The sequence below is a fragment of the Pinus tabuliformis genome, chromosome J (assembly GCF_031772625.1).
Source record: "Pinus tabuliformis cultivar Carrire ecotype Pingquan chromosome J, CPIR1, whole genome shotgun sequence".
NCBI classification, from domain to species: Eukaryota; Viridiplantae; Streptophyta; class Pinopsida; order Pinales; family Pinaceae; genus Pinus; species Pinus tabuliformis.
The window spans coordinates 1,056,558,604-1,056,580,284 of NC_142295.1; positions in this window are offsets into that span (position 1 = coordinate 1,056,558,604).

Here is a 21,681-nt window from a genome sequence, read left to right on the forward strand (position 1 = left end):
TGATCTTTGTACCATCGCTACCTTATTTTTTCAACTTTCCTTAGTTCTCTCACATTGGTTGCGTAGAACAAAATGTTTGTCTATTTGTTGTTCACTGCAGGTGAAAGAGTAGGGCAACTTCATCTATGGAAATTCATGAAGGAAATTTAGTTGTTGTTGAATTGGGTTGGTATCATCAAAGAAATGGGTGTGACTAAGAGGGTTTGTTTTTGGTTGGAGAAGACGATGGATGTTGATCATTGAAGACAGAAGGTATATATGGCTAATCAGTTTTATAGAGGGTTATTGGCCATAGAGAGGAGATTAAGATCTTGATGATGGAGAAGTTATTTTTGACGTTATCTGGACCACAGAACATGAATCAATGAAGATGTTCCTGGAAACTATATCAACATAAGGAGCACCAGTTAAGTTAGATGAATTAGAATTTCCAGGGAGTTTTAGTTTAGATGCATTGATAGATGGGTTCCACATCTTGAGTAGTTTTGTGACATGGAGAATATCGCTACCATCTATACTTATGGCTGGACCCCTTACAGAAAATAAAGCGAGTCAAGACAAGAAGAAAATAAAATTTCAAGAAAAAATAGTTAGGATCAAATTCCAACACTCAAACAATGATCAAGCCCTATTCAGGCAATTTTATAATTTAGAAAAATAAGTCTTGTCACTGGAAGTATACAGAGCAATTCAAACAACTACAAATTAGAATGAATGTAATGTCTACTCTGAGCCTGAGAATAATGAGTATGTGGTAAGTTGGTAAGTGATTTACCATTTTGTTATATTGGGTTTTTCATAAAATAATAATAACATAAGAATAAAATGTGCACTTACTAGAACTCCTCAAAAAATACCACTGGGGCAATGAACCAATGAGTGGGGAAGTAGGGAGTCATAAATTAATAATATTTTATTGGTTGGCAAGGGTCATTACCAAATTCTTTCCTCTTTCTTTTGTATTCTGTGACTCTATATTATTTTCCCAAGCTTATTATGGGTGGATGCGTAATCTTCATTGAAGGCTTAGGGAAGGAATTTGTTCCACCTTTGGGAAAATCATTCACATTTTGATGGTTGAGTTGTGGTTGGGTATGCTGGTGCTCATAATGTATTGTGCCAAGGTTGAGTATGCTGCTATAGTTTCACTTCCATGAATGAATGTAGAAGCCATGATGGAGTTATGTGTAATGACTAAGTAATAGCTGATCATATTTCTTGATTTGAACAATATAAATTCCCTGGGCAACCTGTACTAGGTAATTGGAGAGAAAGGGGATAGCCTCTTTGCCTATTTTAGTTTTGTGCTTTGCAATTTTTTAAGACCCATTATTTCTTTCCCCTTGACTTCAAATGGAGTTCGTACTTTTCAACAAATCCCTTCCTTTCCTCTCAAGGAACTGAGAAATGTTTTCAAACCATGAAAGAATAATTTATTTAAAAAGTATAAAAAAAAGTACACATAAAGGGAATATCTCATAATTAAATCCTTCTTGAACAACTTTTAAAAGGGAAAATGAAAAAAATTCAAAGGAATGGCATTGACATAAAAAATCATTCAAATGTCTCATTTGCATGTTTATCCAGCTGCATTTATCTGATGAGACATTCAATTGGGGTTTGTACCTTTTTAGGAAACCCATCCCTTTCTCTCAAGATTATTTGGTTGGACTGAAGAAAAATGTTGCTACACTGTGAAAGAATAATTTATATAACAAGTCACAGAATGGGAACATCAGTATCTCATAATTAAAATCTTATGGGACATCATCTTTTACAAGGGAATATTGAGAAGATTCAATTGTATCATTTGAATCTTCATCCAGTGGCATGTTATACTGATAAGACATCTAGTGAACAAGTATTATTGTTGTACATAGTACACTTTTGTACTTTTGGGTGACTTCGTTCAAATTCACCATTCACCTTTTTTATTGTATTTTATTGCAAACGTGATGGCCATGTTTTAGGGCTTGCAATAGATTATCCAACAACCCTTTGGCTATAGTCATGGGGTTTTTACCCCTTTGACATTATTTTCTCCCCTTGGAGTGATATCCACACCTATTATACTTGTCCATTGTCATCATCTTTCCCCAACATGTTTTTGTCTCATGTGACTCTTCTTTTGTAGAGGCCAACATGCAGGAAGAAACTTATGAGCCATGGAAATTTCAATAATAATTCATTTATCTGCCTACTATCTTGTAGGGACAACTTTATTTCCACTTTTTGAAGTTTCTAAAACTGCTAAGATGGATCGGACTATTCAAACTTCCATTGCATGGAAATCCTATGGTGTGGGAGAATCGTCCATAATTTGTCTCTAGATCATACCCTTCAGGTCATCTTGCTTCCAGTGGATCTCTCCTATGCCTAGTATTGTCTAGAAGCAACTGTATTTCCAATTTCTGATGTTTCCCAAACTGCTGAGATGCATCAGACTACTCTAACTTCCACTACATGCCAAGCCTATGGTGTGGGAGAATCATCCAAAATTTGTCTCTATATCATCCTTTCATATCATCTTGCTTCCAATGGATCTCTCCCTTTTTGTCCATTAGGAGATTTTCTCTCACAGTGTTCCACTTCCTTGAGAGTAGACAACTCATGGGAACTTCCTACTTAAATATTGAGGACTCTTGACAAGGACTCTGTCACTGCTTTTCTCCATGTGCCTTAGCTATAAATTAGAATGGGTTCAACCCTTTCGAGTAAAACATTATCTCTCTAGTTCCTCATGTTCATCATCCTAGAACAAACACAATATATTTTCATTGGTGCTTCTCTTTCTTGAATTTTGACATGCTTCTACACTTTTTTTTTAAGTGAGGAGCCCTTTCAATCTTTTTTTTCCACTGGTTTACGTAGAACTCTGTTAAACAGAAATGATGGTCAATACAAATGCCCCAGTTACACATAGCCCAAGATTTATCTTGTATTTTATTGAAAGTGGTATAACTACAATTACTGTAGGAATGAAGCAAAATTTCCTCTTGAGGACTTAGTCTATTGAACTTTCATTATGATTGTTGTTTAAAAAGATTTTGTTCATCAGATTTTTTGTACTTTATCACTTCATCACTTTTGGGTGAATTGGTCTAAAGTGGTCATTCACTTATTTTATTGCATTTTATTTTATACATGATCAAACTTATCACTATCTCCCAATTTTGTACTCTAATATATAGATAATGCAAATAAGCGGGCAATAAATGTGTGGAGCTATGGTAATCTTTTCTCATATTTTCATACTCTGTTTTTGTTTTCTTTTTTAGAGTTCTATATAACGACCTTCTTTGGATCTCCATCGCACTTGAAATTCTTCTTGAGCATCAACACCTTCCTCTCTTGATTTTAGGTCATATGTATGTAGAGTTGCAATATAGCTTCACCCAATTCTTCTAGAGAATTTGTGGTATGCTTAAGCTTTGAGACGTTCTTGTCTTCACTAAATTATCAAATTCATCACTCCAATATGGATTGGGGTACTTTTTTATGAATGGTGACCTTCCATAGCTCAACCCTATGCATGTAGAGAAATCATCCATAAACTTGTTGCAGGCGTTTCTCTTAGTAATTTTGTTGTGACCCTATCTTCATGAATGAAACATTCAGATAAATTAGGCCTAGATCAAGGCATTTTGTTGGGATCTTTTTAGCGAGCTTTAGGAGCCCATATTCAAGATGGGAATACTCCTGGATAGGTAGGGTATTGATAAATATAGCATCATGTTGTGGTAGACATTATTCAAAGAAATCTGAGGGGGGCTAATACTTGAATGCTTCAGGCCACAGATCCATCATTATCCTCAAGTTCGTAAGTTCCAACGTTTATGGATCAAACATAGGAATAGTTTTATGCTAGCCATCAACATCAGTATTGTGGAGAGGGAGTTGTTTTATATGGGAAATTAAAGCTACCTGAATATAATTTGTAGTTATTATAACAACCTCCTTTGAAAATCAATTCTCATACCTAGGTACAATAAGAGACAAACCCAGAAATGATTATACTCACTTTGTAGTTGATCAATTATGGGTTTGCAGAAGTCCTCTTGTTTGCCTGGATATTGGTTAGTTCTTCCAATACGAAAAGATTATTCATCTTCAATAAGGATTCCTTCAACAAATGGAATGGACTTTTCCACCTTTGTCTCATATGGTTCACAAAATGGCTTGATGATATGATCAACCTTATTTTCTTCCTATTGAGTTAAATTATAGATTTATAATTTACCAACATAAATTATCAACCAAGGGTAAGTAAACTTGTGAGATGCCATGCAAAATATATGCAGGTTTGATACCTAAAGTTCTTCCTAATTAAATCAATCACATATGCATAACACTAGTTCCTCTTTTCTGCATCAACACTTGAAAGCAAAGGCTATAGAGTGGATTCACCTCCCTCTACAACTTTGATATTATTGATGTTGATCATAAAATATAAAAGATCAAATACATAGCCAAAAGAAATCAATTTGACAATGGAAAGCTAAAACTAATTAAATGAATCACATAAATCTTAACCATAAATCAATTGATGTATGTTGCTGAATCAGAAAAGAGAACACTAGTTGTGCAACAATAATATCACTGCATAAACATAATTAAAGGAATACGCTAGTACTACTAATGGAGTTGTGAGTAAAGGGGGCCCTCCCTTACTCACAACCCCTTCAATATTAAAAGGGTTTACTCAATAGAATGAACATAACATATAACTTGTATTAATATGGAAAATATCATAGTCTTATACAATCTGATGCGTTGATCAGCCAACCAATCCCCTTACACATAAAATATAATAGTATTTATACATGTTTGCAGGCATATGATTTTCCCGAATAAGGAAACACTACTTGCTGAACTATTTACTATTATTACATGTACAAAACATCAAAATTATCTCTTTTGAGTCTGATCCATGACTGAAAGCATGGACCAGACTATTTCGTTACATCTATTGGCGCTTTTCCTCATGCGATCAACGAGAAGGAGATTGGAGATCTGGGTCATTTCAATTATAAATCTGGAGCAACCAATAGGACAACGTCCATGTCAGTGGATTTCCCCACAAAACCCATGTTCTCGTTTGTTCTAATATTAAGTGGAACGTAGAAAACTGTTGATTCTGTTGTAGGAAATCTGGATGCTTGCAGTAAATCTACACCTGCAGGAAATTGCGGAGCGTTAGCAGGAAAATGGCCACCGCAATCTATCTACAGGAAATGGCAGAGTTGTGTCAAATATGCATAAGAATTTGATCAGTTGACTTTATAATTTCAATAAGGAAACAATTAGCTTAAGGAACTACTTAAGAGTAAGATAAATGACACTTTTTAAGTTAATTTGCGTACCTTAAGCACATAGTACCCTTTTTGCAAAAATCTAGATAATATGGTCGAAATAGGTATAACTAGGGGTCAAATAGAGTTCGAAAATGGGAAAACAAGGTCTTGGAAGGCTGTCAAAATTGAGAAAAACTGGGACTCAACACTCCCCCATGCCTAACTTCTTGCATGTCCCTTATGAAAGTAAAATTATGCAGCATCTAAAGAAAAAGATCAATCCTTACTGTTACAGGGAAAAGTGTCTACTCAGAACTGCTTATCCCACTAAGGTGTGATAGCTACCTTAGAAACAAAAAAAGTAAAGCTACTTTCGTTTTTCCTTTATAAAGTATAGATAGAGAGGAACAAAGAAGACCAACCTCTGTCTTGCGCTAATCTCCTGGTTTGATTCCTCTCTTCCTTGATAGTCTTTCGCTACTTGTTCCCTTGCACGCTCAGCTTCACAGAGTACCTGTAAGATCACAGTAGCATAGCACTATACAAAGACATGGATCTATAATCATAAACAATCTAGGATCAGATGTAAATTGACCATACAAATGCAGCAAACATGAATGACACAAAAGTATGGAGGAAAACTTGAATAGCTTTTATTGATAAACAAGAAAAAACCAAGAGGAGTTACAACCAGTTGTTTTGACCCAGCATCAACCTCTCAGCAAGGAAACCCCACTTCACCTCATACAAATCTTAGATCACCCAACAATCTGATGTTTGTCTCAAGAAACCAACAGCAATTCCTTACAATATGCAAAATTCTAGCCTCCGGATCTCTGGGATGAGGGATCCATATATAGATATATGTAAGGGAGATGAGTCAGCTTGTGATTTGATTAGTGTCTTCCCTCTGATAGTTTGTGCTTCCACTTGGAGATTGATGATCTCTTACTCATCCTTGGTCGAATTCAGAGAGGCAAGTGTCACAGGAGAAGTTTCTGGAAGCTTTCATTGCCTCTCCACCTCGCGGAATGACACTGCCATTTGTCATTTCTCGCCCATCGCACTCCATAGAAGGGTTTTTTGAAATGCAACACACCCACACAGAGTATTTAGGTGAGATGTAATGCACTTGGCCTGTGGAGCAGCTGAAATGATCCTGTTTTGACCAATTCTGAGCAGTTTTTCATGGAGAACTTCTGGGAGAAGCTGTAATCAGTTGACCTTGTTCCTTTAGGGGTTAGAACAACACTTTTAGGGACTTAGGAGCCCTTGGTTTATGGACATTTTATGCTCGGGGTTGTAGTGCCCAAAAATGTCTATAACAGTTGCCCCCTAAAGCATGAGGTCGTTAATCTTTTGATGTCGGGTGAAATGCTTTATTATGAGGATCCGAAGTTCTTTCAAGCTGGGAGGAGACCTGTAATAAGATACAATACACTACATTATCTTCATAATATTTTCATTATCTAGCTGAGGCGGGCATTCCCATGCTCAGCTTTATAAATTCACTTTCATGTACATAGGACAGACAATCGTCTGAGCGTAGACTGATGATTCTGATAGAGCCATCATCCCTTTGATTGGATGATTATCTGTGCAGCAATGATGTACATTTGATGTCTTTATTTCCCTGAATATATATCGCAGCCCGGATGGATGAAACTAGATCCGGGGTCTTCAATCTCGTTCAATCTTCACTCGAAGTACAAGTCTATCCATGTGAGAGACGTTCTGGAGTCGAACATGGAAAGACATCGCTTGATTACCAGCCAATGATATAAGCTGTTAACAAGCGCAAGAGGAATCACTGATAATGATAATGACCCTCAAGGTACTGTAGTACAATTCACGTGGTGTGAATAAAGGACTTGGCGTCGAACACCATGCAAAATCTTTCGGTCAAAGGTCATTGATGTAAACCTGTCACCGGAAGTGAGAAACTTGCCATTGAGGCATGCAAGCTTCAAAGTACTGAATGGGGTGTTCCTAGATCAACTTCTTGGATAATGAGTTGATGTCGACAAGAAGCGATCCGTCAAAGGAGGGCCTTAATGAATCCCACATCAATGACACGGAACGAAGCAAATGATTTTAATAGAGGTGAAAACGATCTGGTGATATAAGGTTCTGGGTGGCGGTCATGAAAGAATGGAGTATAAATGTATTGTAGTGGGTGAGACACAGGTGAATTCTCTGAATGACTTCTCTTGAACATATCGGCAACACTGATGTGATGGATTGGTAGCATTAACCCCGAATGTGGATGGTATGATGGGACGATGGTGATGTGACCGGTGAATGAAACAACCCAACCCGACTTGGATGCGGAGTGAAAGTATCATGTTCAAGAGCGACTTGCTACCAACAAAGTTTCTTCAAGTTTTCTTCCCAATTTTTCCCCAGTCATTGCTGACCAGTACCTCTTTATTTTTATCAAGCTTGAGGAGGATAACATATTCTTGTTCTATAATTTGCCCTTCGGGCAAACCCATCACTATGTTTTAACGAGCCTAGCGATAGTGAAACTCGTTCTCGTCTATAGACAAGTTTGTCGCTATTAAAATTTTAACGAGTTTAACGACAAAGATAACTCGGTCCTTTTCAATTTAAGAGAGTCTGAAAAGGAACGTAAAGGAAACTCCAAAATTCCTTTTTTGTCATCTAATCCCTTAAGTCCGAAAAAGTATAAAACAATACAGAAGGGATGAATTTTCGATACTTTTAACGAGCCGAACAAAACAAGCGCTCGATATTTTTGTGTAATAATCCCTCAGGTCCAAAAAGATTAAAATTTAGAGAAGGGATAGCACTTCCGGTCCCTTTAACGAGCTAGAGAGGCCAATGGCTCGGCAATATTTTCATATTTTACGAGTCAATTGAAAAGAGCTTAAAGGAGACTCGTCTTTTGAGGAACGAGTGATAAAATGGGTAGCAACTGATTCCAGGTAAGGTTTGGAATTTTCCAATCACGACAGTGTTACAAGGATGTCTAGCATGATCACTCTTCGCAGCTGTTCCTCAAAATGGGTAAACAATCAAATGGAGGTGAATGATCGGCCAATGCAAAAGTGGAGGTGACGGTGCAAACACGACCAAGGCTTTAAAGGCTGAAGTATTACGTTCATGATGGTTATTTACCAGAAATTGGTTCATTTTTTAATGAGCTTAAACTCTGGAGGAACATGAGCTCATTGCTTATGTTTATTTTTTAACGAGCATGAAGTCCGCGCTAAAACTGCTCAATTAATCCAGTCGTGTGATAATAATGTGTCATATATAAAAACGGCAACTTTTAGAGTTTTGCCCCACATCCTTTCTTTATGCAAGTTAGGAAACGACCAATCCTACGAGTTTAAAGGGTTGGAGGACCTACAAATTTAAAAAATAAATAGTTGCTTTTCGCTTGCATGCCCCCAGGTATAAAATAGAGTTTCAAGGTTACCCCTTCTTCCTTCTGTTAAAACATTTGTTTTACCGGGACAGGTCTACCTCTTACAGGACACCAAAGATTGTTCTATTTACTGCGTAAACAAAACACTTCTTCGGTGATGTTTATCGAAATAAACAAAGGCGAGTGGCGATGCTTGCCAACCCACATAACTTTGACAAGAGAATCTTATTCCAGAATAACCTACCCTATACCGGAAGTTTTCCTGCCGAAGCAGGCCAGGGTGCATGCCCCCTGGGTTTCAGTCATGTCCCCTGAATCACTCGCTCTCATCGGGCGGATGGACTGGAGGTTGAGACATTTCTTGCGTGAAAATACCATTCAGGGATGGTATATGACTATTTGCTCTGTGTGATCCGGGAAATGGAAGCTGGTCTACGAGCTTGACCACTCTTCCTTCGTACGGAAAACACATTACTCTAAAGAGTGAGGAGACAATCGCTCCCATGCAATAAATATAGTCTCATCCAAGGAGTAGATTATAATCCAGGGGTCCTTGAACTACCATTACGTTCATTTGAACGATTTTTCCTCTCAATGTTATGGGTACATTGGGAAGGATCCCTAACGGTTGATTGGTTCCTTTATCAAAGCCTGTTAGATTTCTCATCTCAGGGAAAAGCGATGGCGAACCAAGCGCTTTCCAAGCAGTTGAGGAAAGGATACTCACAGAAGCCCCTTCATCTATGATGGTACCAACCATAACCATTCTATATATTTGAACAATGATTCAGAATGGTACACTAGCTGGTAAACGGGGTCTGCCTAGTTGATTCCAATCAAAGGAGACAACTAGGTTTCTTGGAGGTGGGACCGAATAGACGCCGGGTATGACTCTGATGAACTTCATTCCTGCGGTAAAGGAACGGGTAAATTGCCCCCATGTTCATTGGAGTCTGTGCTTACGAAAAGAATTTGGACGGTGTCATCCTTGTTCTCTTCGGTGACTATATCATCTGAAGATGGAACCTCTGAAGGTAAGACCAGGTCAACTACCGCCTCGACCTTTTGACTTTCGTCTGGTATGGGTTCAGATGGTTTGTCTTCAATGATAGATGCTTCAGCCGATCACTTGAGCGGGCCAGCCAGATTTTCAACTAGTGACGGACTCGGTAAGAGTTTTTTATATCCAGGAGGAAGTCGTAACGGTGAAACCAGACGATCGTCCAAAACTCTTTTAGCCTCGTCTAAGAAGGGACAACGGTGGACGGCATGATCGCCTTCGCACAGTTTACAAGGAAATCTATATTTTCCTTTTTGTCCTGGGGCTTCACTTTCACTAGTCGACCATGTGTTTCCAACATGATCATCAGAGGTTGATGACACCGGGTTGTGCAAACGAGGAGACCAGTCCCTTAAGATCCGAGGGATGCAAGGAAAATCTCTATGATAGTGGTCTCCTTTGCAAATGACACATGGAGATTTAGGCCTGGTCGGTGCAGTGTGTGGATTTTCGCTAGACGACGCTCGTTTGCCCCCATTCGCTTTTGGCTCCTTCTTCTTCTTCTCTTTCTTCTTCTTTTCCTTCTTCTTCTCAGGTACTTGACTTTTGGCTTTACCAGCCCCATCAAGCGAAGAGGGAGGAGAGGAAGAATTGGAGGAAGTAGAAGGTTGGTGGGTAACTCTGGAATCGTCTAGTTGCTGACTCGATTGTTCAGGAATTGCAGTGTTCTGAACGACAAAGGTTGAGAAGAGCCATACAGGCAAGCCGATTGTCAGTCCTGGAAGCGAAAATGTGGCCATATGGGGTGCACCGACATCTCCCCAAGAGGAGAAGGGACTAGGATTTCCTCCAAGGGGAATTCCTTGGTTGGTGGATTCCATTTTCTCAACCCAAGATCAATGTAGGAAAGGGTAATGAATATTCCGTTTAAAATAAATTTTAGACGCTTTGACACAACTTGTTTTTTCAATTTTTAAGAATCGAGAAAAAACAAAAGATGACTCTAGTCGCCTTCGATTTTTAATGAGCCTGAAGTGACAAGTGCTCAGATGGACCTTTTCTGTTAAAGATTCTGAAAAGGAACGAAAGGGACTGCTCTGGAAATCTAGGTAGAGGGATTACCAAACCAACCGCAAAACTGCAGAATACTTTTTACGGTATGGCATTCAATCTTCCCGAATGTTGTGTTCAATGCATTGCGATAGATAGGGTGGCAGACACGGCTTCCTATGGATAAAGGATTAAGCCTATTGTGGTCTCCCAAAATATACTCGACGGTACATGGGAGCACAAGTATGTACTGGCACTTATCGTCTCAAAGTGGAGGAATCACCCAACCATCATTGAGAACAACAGTTACCAGGATTTACGACACCGAATTAAGTCTCTAGCCTAGACTTCTAAATGTTGTGCGTTAGGTTCCAAAGCGTTGTTAGATTCATTGAATTTATTTTATAGTTGATCTTGTTTATGAAGTTTCCCTTTCAGGTTCACCGCGAGATGTAGATGTAATTCCTAAAAATGTGATCTAAGATGATAAACAATCTTTTTATCTTCTTTGTGCAATGAAAATCCTAGCTACTAAGGAAAGAAAGACAAAATTCTTTCACAAAGAGCAAAGAGCACACTCTAAATGCACTTTCCTAAATCAAACCAATCAGACTGTCTAAATGCAAATGCACATGCATGTATTTGTTTTCGAATTTCTTAGTATATGAATGATAAGAAGAAAGTTGATGCACAAATCTGAATTTCTTTTCAAGCGACAAATATCAACAAGTTTCTTTTCGAAATAAAAAATGGAGACGATCACAACACCTTACGATTTTAAAATGAATACTTGTTTTTGACACTAGAAAAATTACAAATTCAGACCAAAAACAATAGTAACAGGATAATCGACTATCAACAACAATCAAACTCTTTCCTATGATTGAAATCGACACTTGCAATACTTTCAAATCAAAGGACGACAGTACGATTATGCTACTTTTGCAAAGGAGAACTGAAAATGACTCAACAAACACACAAAAACATTTACAGTTCTTTTGTACAAAGGAGGCAGAATAACAAAAAGGAAAAGGGGTTTCAAACAGAGATATACTGATCACAGGCAGCAAAATCCATGAATAGAACTGGAAAGAATGAATCACAGAAACCAAAACTGCACAAAGCCTAGCCTGATCAGTGCACCTGTAACACATGGAATTTGAAATGCAGCGCACCTTCTACACTCGGGAAGTGTGCTGAATTTCAGATTCTCAGAACAGTACCTGCACTGGGCCAGAAACGAGACTTCGCTTGGGTTCTGGGTCACAGTTTGCAGTTCAGTTCATGGGTTTTTGCCGAGCAAAAGGTAATCATTAATTCAACAATCAGGGGTAGATCTAAGGAGGATCTAAGAGCTACCACAAGGGGCAATCAGAGAGTTTGTGAATCAGTTGTTTAAATCATAAACAGATCCCGGAGATGGACTGAAGTGGCATTTATCTACTTTGCATTTGCTATGGAAAATGCAGTTCGAATGCTACCTGGCACGACTTCAGACTCCGTCTGTAAGTTTATGAAATAGACAACAAGGAAGATAAACAAACAAACTAATTCGTCCCCAGCGGAGTCGCCATTTTGTTACAGGGAAAAGTGTCTACTCAGAATTGCTTATCCCACTAAGGTGTGATAGCTACCTTAGAAACAAACAAAGTAAAGCTACTTTCGTTTTTCCTTTATAAAGTATAGATAGAGAGGAACAAAGAAGACCAACCTCTATCTTGCGCTAATCTCCTAGTTTGATTCCTCTCTTCCTTGATAGTATTTCTCTACTTGTTCCCTTGCACGCTCAGCTTCACAGAGTACCTGTAAGATCACAGTAGCATAGCACTATACAAAGACATGGATCTATAATCATAAACAATCTAGGATCAGATGTAAATTGACCATACAAATGCAGCAAACATGAATGACACAAAAGTATGGAGGAAAACTTGAATAGCTTTTATTGATAAACAAGAAAAAACCAAGAGGAGTTACAACCAGTTGTTCTGACCCAGAATCAACCTCTCAGCAAGGAAGCCCCTCTTCACCTCATACAAAGCTTAGATCACCCAACAATCTGATGTTTGTCTCAAGAAACCAACAACAATTCCTTACAATATGCAAAATTCCAGCCTCCGGATCTCTGGGATGAGGGATCCATATATAGATATCTGTAAGTGAGATGAGTCAGCTTGTGATTTGATTAGTGTCTTCCCTCTGATAGTTCATGCTTCCACTTGGAGATTGATGATCTCTTACTCATCCTTGGTCGAATTCAGAGAGGCAAGTGTCACAGGAGAAGTTTCTGGAAGCTTCCATTGCCTCTCCACCTCGCGGAATGACACTGCCAATTGTCATTTCTCGCCCATCGCACCCCATAGAAGGGCTTTTTGAAATGTAACACACCCACACAGAGTATTTAGGTGAGATGCAATGCACTTGGCCTGTGGAGCAGCTGAAATGATCCTATTTAGACCAATTCTGAGCAGTTTTTCATGGAGAACTTCTGGGAGAAGCTGTAATCAGTTGAACTTGTTCCTTTAAGGGTTAGAACGACACTTTTAGGGACTTAGGAGCCCTTGGTTTATGGAAATTTCATGCTTGGGGTTGCAGTGCCCAAAAATGTCTATAACACTTGCCCTGTGCTACAACTACTGTAGCCAAATGGTCCAATTGGGTCCTACTAGATTCTGCCTAAATTTGACTTCTATATGTTTCATTCTGCTCCTTTAGGTGGTCAATCTAGTTTTGTTTCTTCTTCATGGTTCGGGTTGCCTTTTGATGCCATTCGTTGTGCTCTTTCAGCGTGCATAAACTATTTTCTTTCAAAGTTTCATTCTCCTTCCATGGAGCCCGCTCTAACACAATAAGCTCAAGGATGATTCCTTCTACTTCCTAACAACACCAATTTTTCTAAGAAGTTACCTCTGCCTCATGTCGTCTAGGAGAGGACTGAGGCAAACTAGGCTCCTCCTGCCCTTGGTGGTCTTCTACTGTCTTATCTCCACTTTCCTATAGCAGTGGATCCTGGAAGGATACTGCTTTCCTATCAATAAATTTCGCAGATACCACCTTATCCTTCCCTTTTTCCAAGCTTTGGGGCTTATTTTTCTTCTTATCAGGTCTGCTTGGTGATGTTCCTTCTGCTGCGATTTCCTTTGTGGCCAGCTTTGCAGCCTAACTCCTTGTAACTCTTTTATTAGGGGTAGAAGAGTTTCTCAATTTAGGCTTCTTCCTTATGAGTTATCCACTCACCGCTACCTCTTCATCATTCTAATTCTCCTTTATCAGTAGACCTTAGGTTCATGGCTTTTTCTTCTTCCATGAAACAATTTTCTAATAGGAAATCTTCCACGTTTTATTTTTCTTGTTCAGAAACCTCGGTCAGGATAATTATTATTAACCCATGCTGATAGAGGTTTTCATCTATGTCGATTTCTCTCTCCTTAGTGATAGTAGACATTTTCATCAAAGACATGTTTAATAAATAAGGAAAATTTAAAGTCCTATCTCGGAAGTTCCCGAGAAGGCGAATATGAAACAAAAATGCAAACTCGAAATGACCTTTAAAAGTTATATATTTTTGTAAGAGAAATAACAGGTGTTGATACTTTCTCTGAAGGTATTCTTGCAGGATGCTTTTACTCCAATCGGGTTTTGTGTGTTCTTTTTGGAGGAAGGGCACACAGATTCCTTTGTCAAACCGTTGATTTTTAAACCAACGTTCTCCCTCCTGTGGAATACCACAGGCTCGAGCCACCAGCTCCTCCGTCAATCGAAATTGGACATTTCCCACCTGCGCTTTATTGCCATTAAGGTTAAGAGCGAAGGATTTGGTCACTTCTAAATTGTGCCCACATAATTTCTGAAACAAGGGTAACCACCCTTGATCCAGGTGGATATTGGTGGCCACCTGCCAAGTCGACCTGGACCCCCACCATTGTCTTTCTCAGCATTTTCAGTTTCCTTAATTGTAGCACAACTTACTATTTTTAGCAGTTTTTCGGGTCCTGAACTTCCGGAGCCGTTTTGAGGCCCTAAACGACGTTTTTTAGGGAATCCGGGGGCAACATGGGTCCATGGAATGGACTGATGTTGCCTGTTCCAACAATGATAGCGCTTGGATAGATCTTTCTAATGAGCTATTGTACGCGTCAAACGGAGATCATATGCCAAAGTTACGACCTTGGGAAGTTGATGTACCAACTTACCCCCAAACGGGGCCCACAGTTTGGCGTTTCATCTCCTAGGGTTAGGTTTTGGAATGTTAAGGGTTTTCCATTGTTTCTCAACAATAAATAGGCCTTCGAGCCTCATTGTAACACAGTTCAGAGGCATGTAGCCATCACATCTCTCCTCAGAGATAAGCTACCATCGCCCTAGCTAGTTTATTTCCATTTCTGGTTGTAAGCATATTTCAGTATTTTCCATTAATGAAATGAAGTATTATTTCCGATGCATCTTTGTGTATATGGTTATCTCTGTAATTTGTTGCGTTCCTATTTAAATCCGGATCAGTGGTATCAGAGCGGTCTGCTTTTTCTCTGTTTTTCTTTGCATGTCCCCAACAAGGTCGGGATATAAGGAGTTAGGGCTTGAACTGGTTGAACCTTTGCAAGACCAGCCTCGCAAATCCCGACGACCTCCCATGGCGGACAAGAAGAAAGACGAGGGGGCAGGAGATCCCATCAAAATCTTGCTCGAAGAAGCCCTCGAGCGACAACGGAACGCGATGATGGACAGCTTTGCCCAGATCCTTCAGCAGCTACCCAGAAGAAACGCATCGGCTTCCAGCAGCTACTCTGGAAACACCACACCCTTTAAGGTACAAGTTAATTTTGAAATCCCCATATTCGAGGGTCAGATAGACGCAGATGCTGTAGATAAATGGTTAAATCTGCTAGAGGGTTATTTTTCTGTTCATGAATTTTCGAGTCGGGAAAAGATTGTTTTTGCTCTCCTCAAAGCAGCCCCCCATGTCAAGGACTGGTGGGAAACCTACTGCGAGCAGAAGGATGAAAGTACTGGCTCACTATTTTCAGCTGCACCCACCTGCGATTCGTTCCGGGATGCCATCAAGGAGCAGTACTACCCTGTCGGGAGCTATGAGGATGAATACATAAAGTGGACCACGCTGCGGCAGGGAAGGGACCAAGACGTGCCGGAGTTCACCAATCTTTTCCATACCCTTCGCACAAAGTTGGGTATCAAGGATTCGGAGCAACACTTGATACTTAAATACCGTGGCTGCCTGCACAAGTACATACAGGATGAAATACAATTCCTAAACATCCCCTTGCCCGGCGCAGCATACCGGTATGCCGTCAAGGTCGAGCAGAAGTTTAAACAAAAGAAGGGAGACTTTGGATTTGCGAATCCAAAGCAGGGGAAAGGTGCCCCTAAACCACAGAACAAAGGACAAAGCCCAGGTGGGACAGCCCAAGACAACCAGCCGAAGTTGCAAGCAAAGAACAGTGCCGCGAAGCCGAGAAAGGACACTGGAAAATGGTGCGAGTTCCATAAGAGCTCCACTCACAACACAAGTGAGTGTCGGGCCAAGCAGTCACTGGTGGCTGAGCTAAAGGTTTCAGAATCAGATGCATGTTCCGACTCTGAGTTAGAACCCGATAAGGGGTATGAAAAAGGGAAGCAGATCATTGATGCGGACCCCAGCGCCACTGTTGCTACCGCAAAGATCCAGAAAAATGAACCCGAAGATCCAGAGGAGGAGGAGTGTCTCTTCCACTCCCAGATGTGGGTAAAGGGCTCCCTGATACAGTTCATTGTTGATAGCGGGAGTCAAAAGAACCTCATTTCGGCAGAGGTCGTGAAGCGGTTGGGCTTACCGACCACAACACATCCACAACCATACACCATTGGGTGGCTTCACCAAGGACGAGATCTTCGCGTGAGCCAGCAGTGTCGCCTTCCATACAACATCAAGCCCTTCACGGATGAGGTATTGTGTGACATTGCTCCCCTTGAAGTTTGTGATGTATTACTAGGACAACCATACTTGTGGAAGCGACATGCTGTGTATGAATCAAGGCCCCGTGCTGTTATTATTACATTGGGAAATAAGTTGTTCAGGATACCAGAGGTAGCACCACCTGTCGCCCTCTCTTTGATTACTGCAAAACAATGCAGTAAGATCATTTCCAAAACCAGGAAATTTGTTTTCCTGATGATACGCCCTCAGGGAAAGAAGAAGACAGTGGTCACGGCCTCCAAACGGGGCCCCTCTGCACGACAACTACAGATGGACAAGATTGTGGAGGAGTACGAGGACATCTTCACCTCCCCAACAGGGGTTCCTCTGTAGTGTCAAGTCAAGCACTCCATCGATCTGACCCCAGGTGCGCCGCTACCCAATGGACCAATTTATCGGCGCTCTGTTCTGGAGAACGATGAAATCAAGAGGCAGATTCAGGAACTCCTGCAGAAAGGTCACATCCGTCCGAGTTCATCGCCCTGTGGGAGCCCGATCGTGTTGGTACAAAAGAAGGATGGGACGTGAAGACTCTGTATTGACTATCGGGCGCTGAACAAGATCACTGTCCGTAATAGGTACCCGATCCCGCGAATTGATGACCTCCTAGACCAACTAAAGGGGGCGAAATATTTCAGCAAGATCGACCTGAAGTCGGGATATCACCAGGTACCAATTGAACCCTCCGATGTGTGGAAGACTGCCTTCAAATCCAAGGAGGGCCTCTTCGAATGGTTGGTCATGCCTTTCGGATTAACGAATGCTCCTGCGACCTTTATGAGGCTAATGGATCACATCTTGCGGCCATTCACCAACTCCTTTGTAGTAGTATACTTGGATGACATTCTGATCTTCAGCCAGAGTTGGGAAGAGCACCTCCACCACATCCGACAGGTTCTCCAAACACTGCGGCAACACAAGCTATGTGCCAATTTGGAGAAATGCACTTTTGGCATGACCCAGGTTCAATATCTGGGATACATCATTGATGAACAGGGGGTGCATGTTGATCCAGCCAAGATCCAAGTCATTCGGGATTGGCCCTCTCCAACCACTCTAACAGAGCTCCGCAGCTTTCTAGGTCTTGCCAACTTCTACCGCAGGTTTGTGTTGGGGTTTTCTCATATTTCTTGGCCCTTGAGTCAAGTCACCAAGGGCGGGGAGAAAGAAAAATTCTTTTGGTCTGAATCTCAACAGAAGGCATTCAGGGAGTTGAAGGATCGCCTCTGCACGGCACCAGTGCTCGCGTTACCAGATTTACAACAACCATTTGAGGTCGAGACAGATGCCTCTGACTATGCTATTGGGGCAGTCCTTACTCAACATGGACATCCAGTGGCATATCACAGTGAAACACTTTCAGACACAGTCCGGAAGTACCCCACTTATGATAAAGAGATGTATTCCATTGTACAGGCCTACCGAAAATGGAAGCATTACATTTTGGGGAAGGAAACGGTCATCCACACAGACCACCGACCTGTGCAGTTCATACAGGCCCAAGGGAAATTGCAGAATGATCGCCATCAGAAGTGGTCTACATACCTGCAATAGTTTCACTTGAATATCAAGTATAAAAAGGGCAGCACCAATAATGTTGCAGATTGCCTCAGTCGACCACCGATCAGGGCGCTAACTACCGTGCTCAACTCTTGTGGGCACGAGACTTCTGATTGGCCACTTCTCTACAAAAGCGACCCAGAATTCGGCCACACATACCAGACACTCTTGGAGGGTCGGCAGGTTGCAGATTTTCACCTCCAGGATGCCCTATTATGCCACCTCGGTCACCTTTGTGTTCCTTCAAGCGAGCGTGCCAAGATGATTTGGGAAGCACACTACAGTCGGGCTGCTGGGCATTTCGGGGTCGAGAAAACAGTGGCAGTACTGCAAAATTATTTCTATTGGCCGAATCTTCGACAGGATGTTGGGAAGTACATCCGATCATGTACTGCCTGTGCCATTGCCAAACCGGCCATTAAGAAGCACGACCTCTATACCCCGTTGCCTACCCCTAGTCGACCTTGGGAGTCCATCTCCATGGATTACATGTCAGGCCTTCCTTCCACTAAGCATGGAAATGACTGTGTTTTTGTGGTCGTCGACAGGTTCTCGAAGATGGCCATTATGGTGGCCTACAAGAAGAATATCACAGTAGAAGCCACTGCTAAACTCTTCTTTGAACAAGTGTGGGTGCACTTTGGGATCCCACAGTCTATCATCTCAGATCGGGACAGTCGGTTTCTTAGCACATTTTGGTCCAGTCTTTGGTCAATGCTGGACACCAAACTCACGAAGTCCACAGCCTTCCATCCTCAAACTGATGGCCAGACAGAGGTTGTCAATAGGATGATTGTGCACATTCTGCGCATGTATAACTCAAAGCATCCACGCACATGGGACGAGAGCCTCCCCTATGTTCAGCATAGCTACAATCGAGCTCTTCACAGCTCCACTGGCCATAGCCCTTTTCAGGTGGGTTTGGGATTCTAGCCACTATGCCCCATTGATGTGGCCATGCCCCTTGGAGCTACTCACATGAATTCAGCTCATGTCCAGTCCGAAACAGATAAGGCCACCAGCTTCATTGAGCGCATCCAACATATTCGCCAGCAGGTCCATGACATTCTTGAGAAATCAAATGCCAAGTACAAGCAGCGACATGATCAACATCGGGTGCCACACAAGTTTCAGGTGGGCGACAAAGTCTGGTTGCATTTGCAAAAGGAACGCCTTACTGGAGCTTATCGGAAATTGGGACCACTCCGATATGGTCCCTACACCATTACTAAGGCTGTGGGAGACAATGCATTTGAGCTCAGCATTCCCCCATTCCTTGGCCTGCACCCAGTGTTCAATGTGGACCGCCTTCGGCCATACTTTCCACCATTGCTAGACACATCCGACATTGCAGAACAGCTCAAACCCACAGAATTAAATCCAGATTGCATGGAACAAGCTGCAACTGATCGGATCATGGACACAAGATCAAGAACACTCGCCAACAGAATATCCAACTGTATCGAGTTGTCAAAGCAGGCCAACTCCTTCAGTAGGGCAAGTGGCTCACCAGGGAACAAGTTCAGCAGAAGTTTCCTCATCTCATGGAGGAGCTCAACGCAATGGGGACCATTGCTTCCTTAGGGGGGAGGAATGATCCAGGTGGATATTGGTGGCCACCTGCCAAGTCCACCTGGACCCCCACCATTGTCTTTCTCAGCATTTTCAGTTTCCTTAATTGTAGCACAACTTACTATTTTTAGCAGGTTTTCGGGTCCTGAACTTCCGGAGCCGTTTTGAGGCCCTAAACGACGTTTTTTGTGGAATCCGGTGGCAACATGGGTCCATGGAATGGACCGATGTTGTCCGTTCCAACAATGATAGTGATCAGATAGATCTTTCTAATGAGCTATTGTACGCGTCAAATGGAGATCATATGCCAAAGTTACGACCCCGGGAAGTTGATGTACCAACTTACCCCAAACGGGGCCCACAGTTTGGCGTTTCATCTCCTAGGGTTAGGTTTTGGAATGTTAAGGGTTTTCCATTGTTTCTCAACAATAAATAGGCCTTCGAGCCTCATTGTAACACAGTTCAGAGGCATGTAGCCATCACATCTCTCCTCAGAGATAAGCTACCATCGCCCTAGCTAGTTTATTTCCATTTCTGGTTGTAAGCATATTTCAGTATTTTCCATTAATGAAATGAAGTATTATTTCCACTGCATCTTTGTGTATATGGTTATCTCTGTAATTTGTTGCGTTCCTGTTTAAATCCGGATCAATGGTATCAGAGCGGTCTGCTTTTTCTCTGTTTTTCTTTGCATGTCCCCAACAAGGTCGGGATATAAGGAGTTAGGGCTTGAACTGGTTGAACCTTTGCAAGACCAGCCTCGCAAATCCCGACGGCCTCCCATGGCGGACGAGAAGAAAGACAAGGGGGCAGGAGATCCCATCAAAATCTTGCTCGAAGAAGCCCTCGAGCGACAACGGAACGCGATGATGGACAGCTTTGCCCAGATCCTTCAGCGGCTACCCAGAAGCAACGCATCGGCTTCCAGCAGCTACTCTGGAAACGCCACACCCTTTAAGGTACAAGTTAATTTTGAAATCCCCATATTCGAGGGTCAGATAGACGCAGATGCCGTAGATAAATGGTTAAATCTACTAGAGGGTTATTTTTCTGTTCATGAATTTTCGAGTCGGGAAAAGATTGTTTTTGCTCTCCTCAAAGCAGCCCCCCACGTCAAGGACTGGTGGGAAACCTACTGCGAGCAGAAGGATGAAAGTACTGGCTCACTATTTTCAGCCGCACCCACCTGCGATTCGTTTCGGGATGCCATCAAGGAGCAGTACTACCCTGTCGGGAGCTATGAGGATGAATACATAAAGTGGACCACGCTGCGGCAGGCAAGGGACCAAGACGTGCCGGAGTTCACCAATATTTTCCATACCCTTCGCACAAAGTTGGGTATCAAGGATTCGGAGCAACATTTGATACTCAAATACCGTGGCTGCCTGCACAAGTACATACAGGAAGAAATACAATTCCTAAACATCCCCTTGCTCGGTGCAGCATACCGGTATGCCGTCAAGGTCGAGCAGAAGTTTAAACAAAAGAAGTGAGACTTTGGATCTGCGAATCCAAAGCAGGGGAAAGGTGCCCCTAAACCACAGAACAAAGGACAAAGCCCAGGCGGGATAGCCCAAGACAACCAGCCGAAGCTGCAAGCAAAGAACAGTGCCGCGAAGCCGAGAAAGGACACTGGAAAATGGTGCGAGTTCCATAAGAGCTCCACTCACAACACAAGTGAGTGTCGGGCCAAGCATTCACTGGTGGCTGAGCTAAAGGTTTCAGAATCAGATGCATGTTCCGACTCTGAGTCAGAACCCGATAAGGGGTATGAAAAAGGGAAGCAGATCATTGATGCGGACCCCAGCGCCACTGTTGCTACCGCAAAGATCCAGAAAAA